This window comes from Pan troglodytes, chromosome 3, assembly GCF_028858775.2.
Source record: "Pan troglodytes isolate AG18354 chromosome 3, NHGRI_mPanTro3-v2.0_pri, whole genome shotgun sequence".
Lineage (NCBI taxonomy): Eukaryota > Metazoa > Chordata > Mammalia > Primates > Hominidae > Pan > Pan troglodytes.
In genome coordinates, this window is record NC_072401.2 from 12,369,625 (window position 1) to 12,388,340 (window position 18,716).

Consider the following 18,716-nt stretch of genomic DNA (forward strand, 5'->3'; position numbering starts at 1 on the left):
ATATATGAGAAAATGTAGGTTAAGAGAGGTTAAGTAGCTTGTTTATATTCACACAGCTAGTAAAGAAACCGCAAAGTTCTTATCTAGTCTGCCTGACTCCAGAGGTATTCTTGAACCTGACCAAATCAGAGGCAGGAGATCAAAGGAGGTGGGATAAGATTGGATAAGGCAGTGCTCTTGAAGAGCAGAGCCTGGCCAGTGGATTTTTGTGAATGCATTGGTTGTGGGAGACCCACAACCTCTTCCTTATCATCTATCATCCTACCCTCTGCTCAGTGAAAAGGAAATGTGGATTTATCACATTTCTGTATAGGTAAATTTAACAATTTTTGCCAGTTTTTCCCATTTGTGATACTGCACAAATTTTCCAGAAGAAATGAAAATGTATTTATTGTTATTCACAAGGTTTTTTGTTTTGTTTTGTTTTGTTTTCAGGCATTAATACTCCTGAGATACAGCATCATTAGTGTGAGCTTTAATCCTCTCAGGTATTAAAAAAATTGTAACACCTGCAGATTTATTATAAGTATCATCAACAATGAAATATTTGAGAGAGTTTATTTGATACCAGTCATTGGTCTAAGCTCTTTAATTGATTTGATTAAAAAAAAAAAACAGCTCTTTGCAACTGAGGCAAAGTGCTGTTAAATACATTCTTTAGAGACAAATAGATGGAAAACCCAGGTTGGTATTCAAAACCAGGAATTTGGCTCTGATGTTCTTGCTCCTTGCTCCCTGGCAGTTCTGCAGCTTTGTAAGATAGAGACAGCACAAGTAAAGGGTCTCAACATAGAGCTGTTTCATGAGAGGTAAGCACTGCAGGAATAATGCTGCTCTCAGTGGGGGAACTTCCCCGATTTTCCCTAACAATTTTGTGAAAATCTTCCATTCTAAGCCATGTTCACCATTTGATCTTGGGCATTTTAATCGCTCGCCCTTCCTGAATATCATTATTTTAAATTAAATTTGATTGTTTTTACCTGCAAAATAGAGCTAATAATACTGACAGTGGCCATGTGGAAATTATTGAGAATGAAATATTTTTCAGCCAAAATTCTTTGGGGAAACATATTATTAGTAGTATGATAATGATCAGTTACTTCTAGTCCTAAACACTGTGATTCCTACTTATTCTTTCTGACCCTAGACCCCTTCTCACTTTGCTCCTTCACGAAGATTTTCAAATGACTGATTTTACAAGTTAAAACCGGATACTTGTAAAATGAATAGTGACTCATTTTACAACATAAAGCCCAGATTAAGCCATACCAACTTCTTCTCCAAAGGCCTCCAGTGCCTTCTGTGTTCTATAGACTCACTCAAACACCTCAGCCTGTCATTTAAGCCCTTTAATGATCTGATTCCAATTGACTTTTAAACTTCCTGTTTATCCCTTTGGCTCACCAACTAACATACTCCTGATACGGTATTTAGATGTTCTCTCTTCCTTGCCTTTGATAACACTCTTTCCTCCAACTAGACTGGTTTTTCCTTTTGTCCCTACTTGTCCAAATCCAGTGTAGAAAAGCCACTGAAAGAGAGGAGTCTAGATTCAAATTCCTGCTCTGCTGCTCACTATGTCAACTTGTACATGTGAGAACATCTTTGGTCCTCAGTCCCTAGCTTTTAAAATGAATAGTGACTCACTGAGTTGTTTTTGTTGTTGTTTTGTTTTGTTTTCAGATAGTGTCTAGTCTGCTGCCCAGGATCAAGTGTAGTGGCATGATCAACCAACGCTCATTGCAGTTTCAACCTCCGGGCTCAAGCAATCTTCCAACATCAGCTTCCCAAGTAGCTAGGACCACAGGTATGCACCACCATGCCAGACTAATTTTTTCTTTTTGTAAAGATGCATTTTTGTCATATTTCCCAGGCTGGTCTCCAACTCCTGGGCTCAAATGACCCACCTGATGGGATTACAGGTGACAGTCACTGCGCCTAACTCACTGAATTTTTATGAAGATTAAGTAATATTGTTTCTAGAATAGACTTAGAATATTGTTTCACACATAGCAGACACTAAATATTTACCCATGACAACAAAAACAATGATACTAATTATGCAAGATCCAATTCAGCAGATTCTTTCTCAATGAACCAGTCCATGATAACCATTCTAGTCTGATTGCACCCTCTCATGGAATCCCTAACATTTTCTCTATGACTCTATAATGGCACTGAAGAACCCTTACTTTTTTTGCAGATATATTCATAGTCAGTTCATCAGTCAGTCAATCAGAAAACAACAGTCATTTAAGGAGCACCTATAATTGATTGCTACTTGAACAATGAGGATACTGCAGAGAATAAGAGGCATAGAATTCCTCTGTATAACTGAAAATATTTATTATGAGAAGGCCTCAATACAAAGAGAAATATAACCGGCTTCTAAATAATGAGAAGGAGTTATTTATATGAAAATCTGTGAAAATAACATGCAATATAGAGACATAGTAAGTACAAATGTCCTGAGTGAAGAACAAGCTTGGATGGTGTAATATAAATCATGTATGGTTTGGTAGAATAGCATGGGCATTATATTTCCCCGCAAAAGACTTTTCTTTTTGTGTTTCTTGTTGCATGGTGGTTAAAAAGCACAGTTTTGGGGTCAAAGGCCTAAATGCCTGTTTACTATCTATGTGACCTTGGCCAAGTTAATTGGCTTCTCTAAGTCTCAGGTCCATAATATGAAAAAGTGACAAAATATTAATTGTAAGAATAATAGCTTACATTAGTTTAGTGCCTACTCTGTTCCAGATGTCATTAGTAAGAGCTGGCCTAAGAAAGCTTGACAGGGGCAGGATCATACATGGTCTTTCTGGTCATGGAAAAGATTTTTGGATTTTACTTCTATGGGAAGCCATTAAAAGATTTTATGTGGAGGACAAACATGATTAGGTATATAATGCAATAAAACCACTCTGGCTTCTAAGTGTGGAATGGCTTAGAGAATCTGGGAGAGCATGAGTAGGCTATTGCAGTGCTTTAGATGAAGAATGACTATGGCTTGCACTGAAGTGTTACTGCTAGATTTGACGCATTCATGGTTTTCCATTTTTCCTACCAGATTATAATGCGATATTTGATGCTTTTGAGTCTGCACACAAGACAACATACATTCAACTTTGCACATAGTAGGTAGGAATATTATCTTATAAATGAAGTAATGCATACTGTGGAAGCTAAAACTGGAAACACAGGTGAAAACGAGCAAGACATCTGCTCTTTCTTAAGATCAAAATATTCAAGAGACAGAAGGGAAAACAAACTACTCAGTAACTCTTAAGGGCTTCTATTTTTATCATTGCAAAAAATGTATGCACATCAAACATAAAATATGCTTGTCAGCAAATCTATCAGATTTTCAACTTTTTTCACAGAGCAGCTGATTTATAAAGCAGTTGGTCTCGTGCCGCGAAGAGGCTTAAATGACTGACTTTTGGCAAAGGCCATGAAAATAATCACATGAATTCTGCTGTCTTCCAAAGATCAAGTCTGCTTTATGCCAGCTTGGAGAGAAAATTAAACATATAGCTAGAAATTTGATATTCTCTAGGAAGTCTAAATTTAGGTGGAAAATATCCTGGGGTGAAGATATAAAAATCCATATTTCAACTCATCGTATTTCCCCCCAAAAGACTTTTCTTTTTGTGTTTCTGGTTGCATGGTGGTTAAAAGCACAGTTTTGGGGTCAAAGGCCTAAATGCCTCTTTACTATCTATGTGACCTTGGCCAAGTTAATTGACTTCTCTAAGTCTCAGGTCCATAATGTGAAAAAGTGACAAAATATTAAACGTAAGAATAATAGCTTACATTAGTTTAGCACATACTCTGTTCCAGATGTCATCCTAATACTTTACATGTGTTAACTCCTTTCTAGTAACAATGATATTATGAGGGCTGTACTATAATGGACTGTATTGGTTTCCCAAACGAGAAAGTCTAGGTACTGAAGCAAGAGGGGGTTATATCACTTGCTCAAGGCATTATACCCAGTAAGGGGCAAAGCCAAGACTTACATCCATGTTTAATAATTTGAAATTCTGAGATTTTGTCTACTGTACTATATCCCTAATTTCTGCCTTTAGCCACTGCGTTTCACTGCTATGGAAAGATGCATACCACAAAATTCTTATAAGCATCCAATGACATGTAAAATAATCAGAATTATGCCTAACATAGAATAAGTATTTAATAGTTATTTGTTTTTAAAATATAAAGAGCAAGAGTGAAGACATATATGCAACCACATACAGTAAAAACTTAGTATTTTTAACCAATATTTATTGAGTACCTACTAGTCATTGTATTGTATTGAATACCCAAAACCCATTGTTTTGGGTGCTCTGATATGTCGTTAGACAAAACACATAAAGATGACCAACATTCTAACAAGAGAGGAAGAGTCACATAACAAACAATAATTATAACAAATAAGTAAATTATGTTCTAAATTAGAATACAATGAGGGCCATGGGAAAAACAGATAAAAAATCAGAATAGATGAAGGGAATATTGAATGCCATGTTGGGTGGTGATGGTTGCTTGACATTGTTAATAAGGTAGCTGAAGTTGGGTTCATTGAGTGGGCGTGATTTCAGCAAAACTCGAAGGAGTTAAACAATGAGGCATTTAAATATCCACAGAAAGAGTAGCCTGGGCAGACAGATGAACCAGGACCAATGGCCTAAGCAGGAGCGTTGCAAAATAAAATAAAATAAAAGTATCTGAAGCCGAGTTAGCAAAGGACCCATAGCTGGTGAAGTCGGCGAGCAAATAGGGGATCAGTCATGTAGTTTAAATACTTTGGCTATTATTTTTAGTAGAGTGGGAAGCCATTGCAAGAATGAGCAAAGAGCAGCAAAATCTGACCTAATGGTTAAGCACCCTGGCTGCTGTGCTGAGCATGGACGACAGGGAACTGGAGTACAAGCAGGGAAGTCTATTAGAGCAGTGCTCACCCCAATCCACTGAGATGATGGCAGCTCAGACCAGAGGGTCAGAAGGGAAAGTGGTGAGCAATGGCAGAATTCTGGATGCATTTTGAATATATTCTAAGTGCCAGAAGGAATCCCCCCAAAATTGAATACAGAATGTGAGAGAAAGAGACATCAATGGTGAAAATAAAGTTTTTGTTCTGAGCATCTGGAAGGAAGGAGTTGTTATCACCTGAGATGGGAAAGATCATGAGTAGAGCAGGTTTGGGAGAATTTTTATCCTTTATCCTCAACACTGTATCATATCTGTCATAATACATAATAACAACAAAACTAACAGTAAAACCAAAATAATAAAGGCAGCTAACATCCATTAAATGCATATTAGGCTCATTTTGTTTTTTAATATTTGTTGTTAGTCAACTAGACTGGATTTTGGGATGCCCAGATGGCTGGTGAAGCATTGTTTCTGGGTGTGTCTGTGAGGGAATTTTCAATGAGTCAGTGGGTTGAGGGAGGATGACTACCCCTCAGTGTGAATGTGCATCATCCAATCTACCATGGGTGCAGCTCTATTAATAGAACAATGCAGGCAAAAGAAGGAGGACAGTAAGGTTGCTTAGCTTACTTTGTGTGTACTGTTCTCTGTCTTCCAGAGCAGTAAGTCTTTTTATCCTCCTGACCTTGGACAACAAACTCTAGGTTCTTTGACCTTTGGACTCTGGAACTTCTACCAGAAACCTTCCGGGGGCTCTCAGGCCCTCAGCCTCAGACTAGAAGTTGTCCTGTTACCTTTCCTGGTTTTGAGGTTTTTGGAGTTGGACTGAGCCATGCTACTAGCTTCCTGGGGAGCCACGTTATGGGCTTCTCTCATTCTCCACCTTGCAATCGCGTCTCGTGGGACTTTGTAATCATGTGAGCCAGTTCTTCCTAATAAACTCCCTTTCACACACACACACACCCCACACACACACACAAATGTTTATATAAAAAGGGGACAGAATTAATATATACACATGCACACTGTGTGTGTGTTTGTGTGTGTGTTCTCTGGAGAACCCTAATTGAAACCTCATTCAATGCCATAATAAATCACATAGTTTTATTATCTTCATGTTTAGAGATAAGGAAACTAAGGCCAGTAAGATAAAGAAACTTACACACATATTTTACAGCAAAGCCAAAATATAACGCAAAAAAATTTCTATTCCAAAGTCTGAAATCTTGACAACTATGATCAATAAATACACATATATAATCCTCTTACATATTTCTAACTTCCTTCTGCTATTTCTTAGGTTCAAGTGCCTTCCTAATTCTATAACACATCTAATGTCATAGCTTCTTATCTGATATCTGTTCCTCTAATTTTACCAACCTGCACATTTCCAAACTAATTATATCATTCCTTTGCTTAAATCCTCCAACACTTCCACATCATCTACAGACAAGAATAAAACCACCTTACCAATTTACACAGATCCTGTGGCTGGCACAGTTGGGTACCCATATAACAACCAGTCGTTCCTAACTTTACTAACTACACCCCTATTTTGGCAATGTGCCCAGGCCCAGGAAACTAAGCTCATCATGGCATCTGCATTAATATTTACCTGTGACTAGTCTAGGGGTAAGCGTATATAATCCTGCTCTCACTATTGAAATAAGAGCAGAATTCTCAGATAAAATACCTAGAGCTCAGTTGAATCCTAATTTCAGATAAATAACTTTTTGTTAGTATAAGTATGTTGTGATTATTATTCTAAACAGTACTATTGCTTAAGTGAAATTCAAATTTAACTGAGCATCTTGTATTTTTGTTTTCTAAATAGGTATCCCTAAACAAAATGAAAAAAATCTACTGGGAGCTTCTGGAAATATTTTTTTCTCCTTTACAAAAAAAGAGGAGCTTAATGCAAGTCAGGAGCCTTTTCCTCCCATTCTCTCCCTCCGTATCTGGGACATTGTTCTGAGGGACTCTAAGAATGTTTGTTGCTATGGCAGCCATTGCAACAATGAGGGAAAAACCAAGAGAATGCCAGAGATTCAAACCCAGTGCCCTAATACTTTTGAGCTACTGAATCTGATCCAGGACAGCTTGCCTTTGGACACTGACTAGAAACCTGTATTTCTTAAGTGCCTAAGGTTAGGTTAACTATTATTTGCCACTGATGGCATCTTAAATGTTACAGACAGTTTATGATCTGGTCTCTATTTACATCTTATTCCTACTTTTACCACCACCAACTGTGGGAATGTATCTTCCAGTCTTTTCAAATTATTTGTAATCCCTGAACAATGTCCTCTTACTCGAACTTTTACAAAAGATGTTCCCCTCTCCTAAAACATATCTTGATCCCCTGATAATCTGTCTTTAAAATTAGTCATCATTTAAAATGATGATCAAAGGGTAATATTTCATTACCCTTTTTGAAATATTGTTTTAACAAATTAATATTTTTTATTAAACTATTGACTAATTCCATTCATATTTGGTGGGCAGGTACAATGTGTTAGGTGCTTCGTATAACATGTGGTAAATATGAATAGTGTTCTTGCCCTTAGTAAGCTTGCAATCTAAAGGAGTGCCCAGACCACAAACAAATAATTATGCTGGAATTTAAGTTCAACTGTGAAACATGTTAAAACAGAAAAGTATAGGAGGATATAAGAGAATAAACTAAGGTTAACTTCAAAGGGATTAAGAGGGTAAAACAAAGTTTCTCTGGAGAAGGAATATGTATACTAATATGTTAAGGGTCATTGGGAGTTAGCCAAAGGTGGAGTTGAAGAAAGAGAATTTCAGAGAGAGGACATATTATGTATAAAGGTCTTACAGGAGGAGGAGAAGATAGTTGCTTTCAATGCAATAGTGAAGGCCAGCATGTGAGGAGCCTGAAAATTGAGAGATGAAGATTGGTTTGCAGAAGAGCAGCCCCCAAAAGATGCCTATGCTCTCATCTCCAGCATCTGTGGCCATGCTAACTTTTTGGCAAAGAAACACCGTGCATGTGAGTAAGTGAAGGTCAATGTTGGAATGAGGAGGTTATCCTGGACTATTCAAGCAGGCCCTATGGAATCACAGAGTCCTTATACAAGGCAGAAGAGGCAGAGCCAGAGAAGATGTGTCACTGGAAGCAGAGATCGGAAAGACATGATTACTGACTAAATGCCACATAGCAAGAAATATGGGGCCTCTAGAAACCGAAAAAGGCATGGTAATGAATTCTCCTCTAGAGCCTCCAGAAAGAACACAGCCCTTCCAATCTTGATTTTGGCTTTGAGTCCCATTTCAGATGTCTGGGTTCTAGAGCTATAAGTTAACAAATTTGTGTTAAGGCACTAGATTTCTGGTTATTTTTATAACAGTGATAGGAAACTAATAAGCACGGTTATGAGATAAGGATACAGTGTGGGAAGAGTAATAAGGATGTGGACCTATCCATAGAGCCCAAGGAATCCTTTGACAGGTTTAAAGCGAGGATGACCATAATCGGAAGTCTTATCAAAAAAGGCACTTTGGAGGCTGGACACAGTGGGTCACACCTGTAACCCCAGTGATTTGGGAGGCCAAGGCAGGGGAATCACTTGAGGCCAACAGTTCAAGACCAGTCTGGGCAACGTAGCAAGACTCCTTCTCTACAAGACATTTAAAAATTAACTTGGGATGGTGTCTTATGCTTATAATCCCAGTTACTCAGAAGGCTGAGGTGAGAGGATCACTTGAGCCTGGGAGGTCGAAGCTGCTGTGAGCTAGGATTGCACCACTGTACTCCAACCTGGATGACAGAGCAAGACCCTGTCTCCCTCCCCCGATAAAAAAGAAATTCTAGAATGGATATAACATGTAGTAGAAGAGCATAAGAGTGGATGACTGGATCCTGAGAAACCCCTTACAAAGGCATCAAGGTGGTCCATGCCAGAAGTGATGGTAACTTGGTGTGGCAGTGGTGATATAGAGAGGTGATTACAGTTGAGAGGTATTTTAGGGCTATAATTAACTGAATTTGAAAACCTAATATGGAGAGTAATGGAGAAGGAGGTGTTATATCTGGTTTTTAGTTTTCTGGCTTAAGGAAATAGGTGAATGGAAAAAGAAAAGAAGAAAGATAAAAATATGGAAGGAGTTTGGAGAACTAATAAATAAAAGGTGGCTAGACTTGCTATTTTTGGAAAGAGAGAAAGGTATTCAGAGCAAGGTCTGGATGAGAGGCTTAGTGGAGATGGTGAGATGAACTTTCTTAATTTGGACAGAAAGTGAGACAGTCTCAGAAAAAAATGTTCAACAGGAACCTAGATAAATGGGTCTGGATGTTAGAAGATGCATCAAGTCTGAAGCATAGGTTTGAAATATCTTGGAAAATGGATGGCATTTGAAACCGTGGAAGTAGGTGGCACCACCTAAGTGGGAAATATAGAGTGAGAAGAAAAGAATCCCCAAATTGAGGAAACCAAAATTCATTTATTTTATTTTATTCACTTGTTTTTGAGATGGAGCCTCACTCTGTCACCCAGGCTGGAGTGTAATGGCGCAATCTTGGTTCAATGCAACCTCTGCCTCTGGGTTTCAAGCAATTTTCATGCCTCAGCCACCCAAGTAGCTGGGATTACAGGTGCTCCTCACCACACCCAACTAATTTTTGTATTTTCAGTAGAGACAGGGTTTCACCATGTTGCCCAGGCTGTCTCGAACTCCTGACCTCAAGTGATCCATCTGCCTTGGCCTCCCAAAGTGCTGGGATTACAGGCATGAGCCATCATGCCCGGCCTTGAGGACACCAAAATTTAAGCTCGTGTAGAACTGGGGTAGGTGCATTGTAGCCCGTCGGCCAAATCCAGACTGCTGCCTAGTTTAGACATAAAGATTTACTGGAAAACAGCATCATTCATCTGTTTATGTATTATCTATGGCTGCTTTTGCCCTACAATGGAAGAATTGAGTAGTTCCCACAGAAATCTTATGGTGCACAAAGCTTAAAATATTTACTATCTGACTTTTTAAAGAAAAATTTGTTGACTACTGATATAGATGAGGAATAAACAGAAAATTTAAGAATGCTCAGATAATAAAATAAAACTCTGCTATTTTACTGGTCTTTATCTTAGAATTACTCATTTCTCATTCTATTATTCTAAAAGCACTTTTTAGATATGAATATTATTGGTCACTTTATTCTAATTATTTTATTACATGTCTCTTTTCAATTGATCATGAGCTTCTTAGGGCAGAGCTTCCACTTTGTTTCCATGTGCATCCACAGCAAGGGTCCCCAACTGGTCCGTGGCCTGTTAAGATCTGGACTGCACATCAGGAAGTAAAGCTTCATCTGTATTTACAGCCACTCTCCATTGCTCATATTACCACCTGAGCGCTGCCTCCTGCTAGATCAGCCAGCAGTGACACTAGACTCATAGTGGAGCTGCCTGCCAGTCCCAGTGCAGGATCCGCTGGGTGAAGCCAGCTGGGCTCCTGAGTCTGGTGGGGATGTGGAGAACCTTTATGTCTAGCCCAGGGATTGTAAATACACCAATCGGCACTCTGTATCTAGCTCAAGGTTTGTAAACACACCAATCAGCACCCTGTGTCTAGCTCAGGGTTTGTGAATGCACCAATCGACACTCTGTATCTGGCTACTCTGGTGGGGCCTTGGAGAACCTATATGTCTAGCTCAGGGATTGTAAATACACCAGTCGGCACTCTGTATCTAGCTCAAGGTTTGTAAATACACCAATCAGCACCCTATGTCTAGCTCAGGGTTTGTGAATGCACCAATCGACACTCTGTATCTAGCTACTCTGGTGGGGCCTTGGAGAACCTTTGTGTCGACACTCTGTATCCAGCTAATCTGGTGGGGACGTGAAGAACCTTTGTGTCTAGCTCAGGGATTGTAAACGCACCAATCAGTGCCCTGTCAAAACAGACCACTCAGCTCTACCAATCAGCAGGATGTGGGTGGGGCCAGATAAAAGAATAAAAGCATGCTGCCCCAGCCAGCAGTGGCAACTTGCTTGGGTCCCCTTCCACACTGTGGAAGCTTTGCTCTTTCGCTCTTTGCAATAAATCTTGCTACTGCTCACTCTTTGGGTCCACACTGCTTTTATGAGCTGTAACACTCACCGCGAAGGTCTGCAGCTTCACTCCTGAAGCCAGCGAGACCACGAGCCCACCAGGAGGAATGAACAACTCCAGACGCACTGTATTAAGAGCTGTAACACTCATGGCGAAGGTCTGCAGCTTCATTCCTCAGCCAGTGAGACCACAAACCCACCAGAAGGAAGAAACTCCAAACACATCCGAACATCAGAAGGAACAAACTCCAGACACGCCACCTTCAGAGCTGTAACACTTACCATGAGGGTCTGCGGCTTCATTCTTGAAGTCAGTGAGACCAAGAACCCACCAATTCTGGACACAATAGGAGCAAAAATCCTATTGTGAACTGTGCCTGTGAGGGATCTGGGTTGCATGCTTCTTATGAGAATCTAATGCCTGATGATCTGTGACTGTCTCCCATCACCCCTAGATGGGACTGTCTGGTTGCAGGAAAACAAGCTCAGGGTTCCCACTGATTCTATATTATGATGAGCTGTATAACTATATCATTATATATTACAATGTAATAATAATAGAAATAAAGTGCAAAATAGATGCAATGTAATGTGCTTGAATCATCCTGAAACCATCCCCTGCCCCCAGTCCATGGAAATATTGTCTTCCATGAAACAGATCCCTGGTGCCAAGACACTTGGGGACCTCTGATCCACAGGACCTAACAGCACCCACAGCACATGGTAAGTGCTTTGCTTATTGAGTGAATTCACAGAGTAAGGTCAGTCAGTCCATTATTTATTCAAGGATTTTTGGAAAGTTGAAAAAAGCATGGCTTGACTAATGACAGAATAAAATTTAATAGGACTCATATATAGTTCTGGTAAAATAAGATAAAGTTTTCAGCCACTACTAACAGATTTTTATTTTTTTTAATAATAAAAAAAGAAGATTACACAGACATCCCCCATTATTATGTGTTTGTTTCTTTCTTGAAAGTCTGCCTTCTGGCAAGAAGAATTCAAGCTTTTGGAGAGCTTTCAAACCCTGAAGGGAGGATTTGGACATTTTTCACAGGAAAACAATTTTTGGAGAAAACAATTTTTCATAGGAGAAACAATTTTGGAGAAAGATTGTTTTAAGGTGAAAAATCATGCAGAAGTAGAATAATATTTTGCATGTTATATTTATAATTAATATTTTTATCAGAAAATGTATAAATCTGGAACTCAAAATATAACCATGTGTGAATTAGGATTCAGCAGAAGTAACTTGTCCTGCTTAAAATTTGAAATGACACATATATTTATGTTTTATATAGGTGTATCTAGTTGAAGTCAACATGTAACAGATATATTTGGAAATTATTTACTTTCTATATTTTTCTCCCCTTTAAAAAAAAGAAACCCCTTAATCTTAGAATTTGCTTAGTGAACTTTCTACTGCCTTAAAAGTGAGATTAGATGCGTTAAACTTGGAATTGCATGCAACTTTTTATAAGCATGGCTGTTGCAAATAGAATGGTCCAGTCATTATATATATTTCTGGATATAAATAAGACATGCTTCCCTGACAATCAATATTTCCTTATTGGAAATTATTTCTCCAGGACTGACTTTATGTGAGTTACTTCAGGACTCCTTCACTAAGTAGTAAGTCTGGATTAAATCGTCTGTCCCTCAGCCTCTAACTACTCTTCATAAGGTCCCATCATATCCTGTGCTTCTGCTTCTCATTGCATTTCTACCTAACTACATTGTCTGTTTGTAACTCTGTTGGCATTTATTTGCATTTCCATGCAACTGTCCCATAACATCATCAAGCCCTCATTGGCATGCATCAGTAAATGTTTATTTTCTTCACAATTTTTGACTGGGTTCATCCAATCTGTGCTGGCTTACTCATGTGCCTGTGGTCAGCTGCAGGTATGCTAGGAGCTCTGCTGTTCCTGGCAGGCAATCCCAGGCATGTTGTCATGTCTATGGCAGAAAAATGAGGAAGAACAAACCCACTCAGGCAAGTACTTTAAGACTTTACTTGGCCAGGCACGGTGGCTCACGCCTGTAATCCCAGCACTTTGGGAGGCCAAGGTGGGCGGATCACGAGGTCAGGAGATTGAGACCATCGTGGCGAACACGACGAAACCCCGCCTCTACTAAAAATACAAAAAAATTAGCCAGTCGTGGTGGCGGGTGCCTGCAGTCCCAGCTACTTAGGAGGCTGAGTCAGGAGAATGGTGTCAACCCGGGAGGCGGAGCTTGCAGTGAGCGGAGATCGCACCACTGCACTCCAGCCTGGGCGACAGAGCAAGACTCGGTCTCAAAAAAAAAAAAAAAAATTCACTTGCATACATTTTAAAAGACTCTTTAGCCAAAGCTAATCACATGGCTGGATCCAGAGTCAAGGATTGGGCGGTTTCCACCTCCGAGAATGGGAGGGAATTGCAGGGTCACTTGAAAAAAGGCAAAGATGCAGACGGGGTGAATAATTAGAACTATTAATACAATTCTTCAACTACAAGATTCTATAATGATGAGGTCTTCAATGGCAGAGAATGTATTTAAGCTTCAAATTTCAACTGTCTTACTTATGTGCTATGCAGCTGTGGAAGAGTGCTTTAAACTCCTTTGTACCTTGGTTTCCTCATTTATAAGCTGAAGATCATATTATACACACCAGGAAAACTCTGGTAATCTCTGTAAGGCTGAAATGAGTTATTACATGTAAAAGTGCTCAGAATAGTACATGGCACAGGGCAAATGCTTAATAAATTTAGTATTAGTAGTATTTTGGCTTAGTGTTGAGGTTCAAGAATTGGATTTGAAATTAAGTTATGGTTGACATATTGGGAGAGTTGGAGTGTGTATCAGGATAAAGCTCATGCTACAAATTCTAATTCTACCAATTTCTAATTTTAGTAGCAAAGCATAATAAAAGATTAAATCCTGCTCATAGAAGCATCCTGTGTAAATTTTAGTAGCAAAGCATAATAAAAGATTAAATCATGCTCATAGAAGCATCCTGTGCAGGTGCTTTTGATTCAGGGACCCTTTCCTCCATGCATTTACCTTAGTGCCTAGCCTAAGTAAATGCTCGGTGAAAACTGATTTTAGACTGTACAAAAGGTAATATTTCCATGTAACATCTACATAGTCTTGCAGACAATGTTGATATACTGGATGTTATAATGGGGTACACAGATCCTGATTCAGAAATAAAGAACTTCATAAACCAGGTACCGGGAGAACTTCCAGCAGATAACCCTGAATTATCAGCCTCCCGTAAGGACTGTCTCACTTGAAGAGGGCTATTTGCTCCAGGCTACAGCCTTTCTGGGGTGGCCAGTGTTCAATGACTGGTTGAAACAGGGGTGTAAAGACCCGGCCTTCTTACTCCAACACAGGACAGCCCTGAAGGGTGGTCCCATCTGCAGAACTCCCCACAGAGCTGGGTAAGGTGTCCCTTGAGACTGAAACTGAATCTTTCCTTGACCTCTCTCTCTTCAATTCTTCATCTTTCCCTTATCTTCCACAGATGCTGACTCCAAGGGGACTCCCTAATAACCTTTCCTCATGCAGATCTCCATGTGAGTCAACTTCCTGAAGAATCCCACCTGTGACAGGTTGTAAGAAAATGAACTGAACTATTTTAAGTGAGACTTTGTGAAGCTACGTGTGCCTTGGGCAACAAGTTTCAGGCAAAAGCATTTTTTTTTTCTATTCTGCAATAGTCACCCATTATAGAAAAAAAATCTTGCAATAGCTTTGAGATATTACACCTTTTTACGGTAGGGTTTGATCTTGGCTCCTTTTTCCCTTATAGAAAATCATGGACAATACCTTGCCACTTTTCCAATATGCTCTAAATTCTCAGTAGTTGGAGACTTTGTTTTTTCCATCTTGGAAACCACATATTTTATAAAGCCTTGTACACAGCAGATGTATGATGAATAAGTTGGTGACTGACTGTATTAGTGAAGTAATGAACAAATGAATATAAGAGTCTAGCTCATGAAGCATTTTTTTTTACCCTGAATGAATTTTTCAAGGTATACAATTATGCAAAGACACTGAAATTAAAATACTAAAATAATAACAGTCTGGAGGCTCTCCTGCACAAAAGAAATCTTTAGCCATTGGAAGGTAGCACAGTTTTAGAAAAGGAATTATAAAAAAGGAGAATTGGCAGCAACGCCGGACTTCTGAAAGAAAGATCATGTAATATACAAGCACTTAAGCAAGCAATTATGCCACGTCGCAAAAGGCTGTTTTGATGTGCTACTTGAGAGTGCTATTTCATGTTGACCTTTGCGTTAGAAGATGTGGCTGCCTACAGCCGTGCATTTAAAGATGATGAATGTTAAGTGGAAAGGCCAGTGAAATGGTGAGTAGTTCCTACAGGGCTTGTCTTTGGACTTCCATTGCTGGGTGCTGTTACCTTAGTTTGGATTGAGAGAGAGCCGCTGGTATTCCGTGGCTTCCAAAAACCCTGGCAAATATCAGCCATGTTCATTCTCCACCAGGAAATCAATATCATAGTTTGAAACTAAAAATTCAACCAATTATTTATACTAATTAGAGTCCTAAGATGCTGAATCACCTGCAGAATGAAGTTGAAACTTTTTAGGATGGTGTAAGATACATCACAATTTGACCCATTTCTAGTTTATTGCCTTCCACCTCAACTCCTCCCACTTTAGGCTCCAATGATACAAAATCTTTTACATTTTCTATTTGTTTCCACTTGGCCAAAATTGATTCCCCTTTCTTCTGGTAAGTTTTCCTAATTCACCTAGTTTTCCTTTGGGTAGTTGATCCATTCATCGCCCATTTTATGTGCTTTCCTGGAGATTGTCAATTGCAATACCTTGCCTGCCATCCACCAAGATAAGTGTGGGACATGAGTAGGCCACACGGTACAATTTGAGGTGGGCAGATGAAGGCCAGTGGAGGTTGTTTGTGAAAACTGGTACATGGTTGTTGAGAAACAGAGAATCTGTCTTTTTCCTAGCTCGTCAACCATTAGGATGTAGGCATAGAATTATAAACCCTAATTTCCACCAGCTGAAGTGATTCTGCCTGAGAACAAGTTAAAACACCAAGAGAAAAGCTGAGGAAGAGTGGAGAGGGAGTGGGGAAAAATAAGAACCAAGGAAGAGAGGGGAGGTAGGTATGGAAGTAGGGGGAGAGTGGGGAAGTCCCTCACAACATTGCATGAGCCCCTGGATTTCACCATGCCTAAAGTGAGATTCTCCTTCAGATATGCCTTAAAATAATTCAATAAATCATCCTGTGACCTTAATATGGTTAAGTATTATTTTTGACACTACAACCTGAATAAGGCCTGATATTTTCTACAATATTATCTCAAAAAAATTGTACAATCGACCTGGTCTGCTTAGAATGTTTTCTAGTCTTTGACTATTTGGCTAATATGTATCCATTCTTTAAAACCCAAGTTATAAGCCTTTGGGTATATACCCAGTAATGGGATTGCAGGGTCAAATGGTATTTCTGGTTCTAGATCCCTGAGGAATCGCCACACTGTCTTCCACAATGGTTGAACTAATTTACACTCCCACCAACAGTGTAAAAGCGTTCCTATTTCTCTACATCCTCTCCAGCACATGTTGTTTCCTGACTTTTTAATTATCGCCATTCTAACTGGTGTGAGATGGTATCTCATTGTGGTTTTGATTTGCACTTCTCTAATGACCAGTGATGATGAGTTTTTTTCCCTATGTTTGTTGGCCGCATAAATGTTTTCTTTTGAGAAGTGTCTGTTCATATACTTTGCTCACTTTTTGACGGGGTTATTTTTTTTTCTTGTAAATTTGTTTAAGTTCTTTGTAGATTCTGGATATTAGCCCTTCATCAGATGGATAGATTGCAAAAATTTTCTCTCATTCTGTAGGTTGCCTGTATAAATCATTCTGCTATAAAGACACATGCAAACATATGTTTACTGTAGCACTGTTCACAATAGCAAAGGCTTGGAACCAACCCAAAAGCCCATCAATGATAGACTGGATACAGAAAATATGGCACATATACACCATAGAATACTATGCAGCCATAAAAAAGGATGCATTCATGTCCTTTGCAGGGACATGGATGAAGTTGGATCACCATTCTCAGCAAACTAACACAAGAACAGAAAACCAAACACCACATATTCTCACTCATAAGTGGGAGTTGAACAATGATAACACATGGACACAGGGAGGGGAACATCACACACTGGGTCCTGTCTGGGGGTGGGAGAATAGGGGAGGGATAGCATTAGAATAAATACCTAATGTCGATGATGGGTTGATGGGTGCAGCAAATCACCACGGCACATGTATACCTATGTAACAAACCTGCACATTTTGCATATGTATCCCAGAACTTAAAGTACTAAAAAAAAAAAAAAAAAAAAAAAACCCAAGTTAAATGTCAACATGTCTAAGAAAGCTGTTTCTTTCCCTTCCTTACCACCATTTATGCCAGGATTGCATCATTCCTTCCTTAGAGCTACCTGTATCTCATGATTACTATTTTACAGGCCACATTAGTTGGTGATATATTTGCAGATGTGTCAGCTTATCCTATTTCATTAAAAGAGCTTTTCAAGTAAGGGTTTGACATTCTTCCATCCTATCAGTTTTTTTATTTTTACAGTGTGGCTGAAATAAAGTGTTCACTAAATGCTCACTGATTTAAAATTTGGATTCTATTAAGTTGTGCATTCATTTATATTTTATTAGTTACCTAAGATGGGCAAAGGTACATGCTAAGCATTATGTGTATAACATGAAAATAAGTTTTTGGTTACGAGTACTGCTATTTTATCCACTTAAAAATAATAATACTGAGAGCCAGAGGGTTAAGGTCACACAGATAGAAGGTGGCAGAATCAGGACTCAAACTCAATGTGTCTGATGCCAGATCCTGGCTCTTAATATGCTACTGTGTATTTTGTATGAGCAGGAGCTCTCAAGATTAATTGAGGGCAACTAGCACACAGGCAAACTACCTCACTAATAACAAGTGACACGTGCTTTGCTGGCCCAGGAAAGAGAGTGACTCTCTGTCAGGGTTTGTGGAGGTATACTTATTTTCTATTGCTTCATAGTACATTATCACAAATGTAGCAGCTTAAATCCACACCATTTATTATCTTAGAGTTCTACGGGTCAGAGGTCTAGGCAGATCTCAACTGTGTTCTCTGCTCAGGAGTAGGCACTCAAGGTGTTACATGGGCCACATTCTATCTGGAGGTCCTGGGGAAGAGCTTGTTTACCAGCTTATTCTGTCATTGGAAGAATACAGTTCCTTGCAGCTGTACAACTGAGGTCCGTGTCTTCTTGCTAACTTTTGGTTGAAAGTCACCATCAGTTCCTAGGGGCCACCCATCTTTTCCTACCATACAGACCCCACCATCATCACAGCCAGCAATGGAGAATCTCCTTTTTGTCCAATTCTTCTCACATCTCAAATATCTTTCCAGGAAGGTTCTAATATATCTTCGAGGGGCTCGCCTGATTAGGTTAAGTTCACCAAGGATAACTGCCTTCTCTTGAGGGAGAATCTGGGACCTTAATGACATCTGCAGAATTTCTTTGCAGCAGCACCTGTGTTAGTACCTGATTGAATAACTGGCAGAAAGTGAATATACACCAAAAACCAGGAATCTTGGGGACCATCTTACTAGTCTGCCTCTGTGGGGCAATATATTCATTTTATGAT

At 39.3% G+C, this 18,716-nt stretch overlaps 1 long non-coding RNA gene across 1 annotated transcript; it reads left to right on the plus strand.

Annotated features, from left to right (window-relative positions):
* The first annotated feature begins 6,963 nt into the window (after nucleotides 1-6,963).
* LOC134809823 (uncharacterized) lies at nucleotides 6,964-15,322 on the plus strand. The gene is made up of 3 exons (XR_010156381.1): nucleotides 6,964-7,082; nucleotides 11,665-11,729; nucleotides 14,521-15,322. It is a non-coding gene; the product is annotated as an uncharacterized LOC134809823 (long non-coding RNA).
* Nucleotides 15,323-18,716: the final 3,394 nt, after the last annotated feature.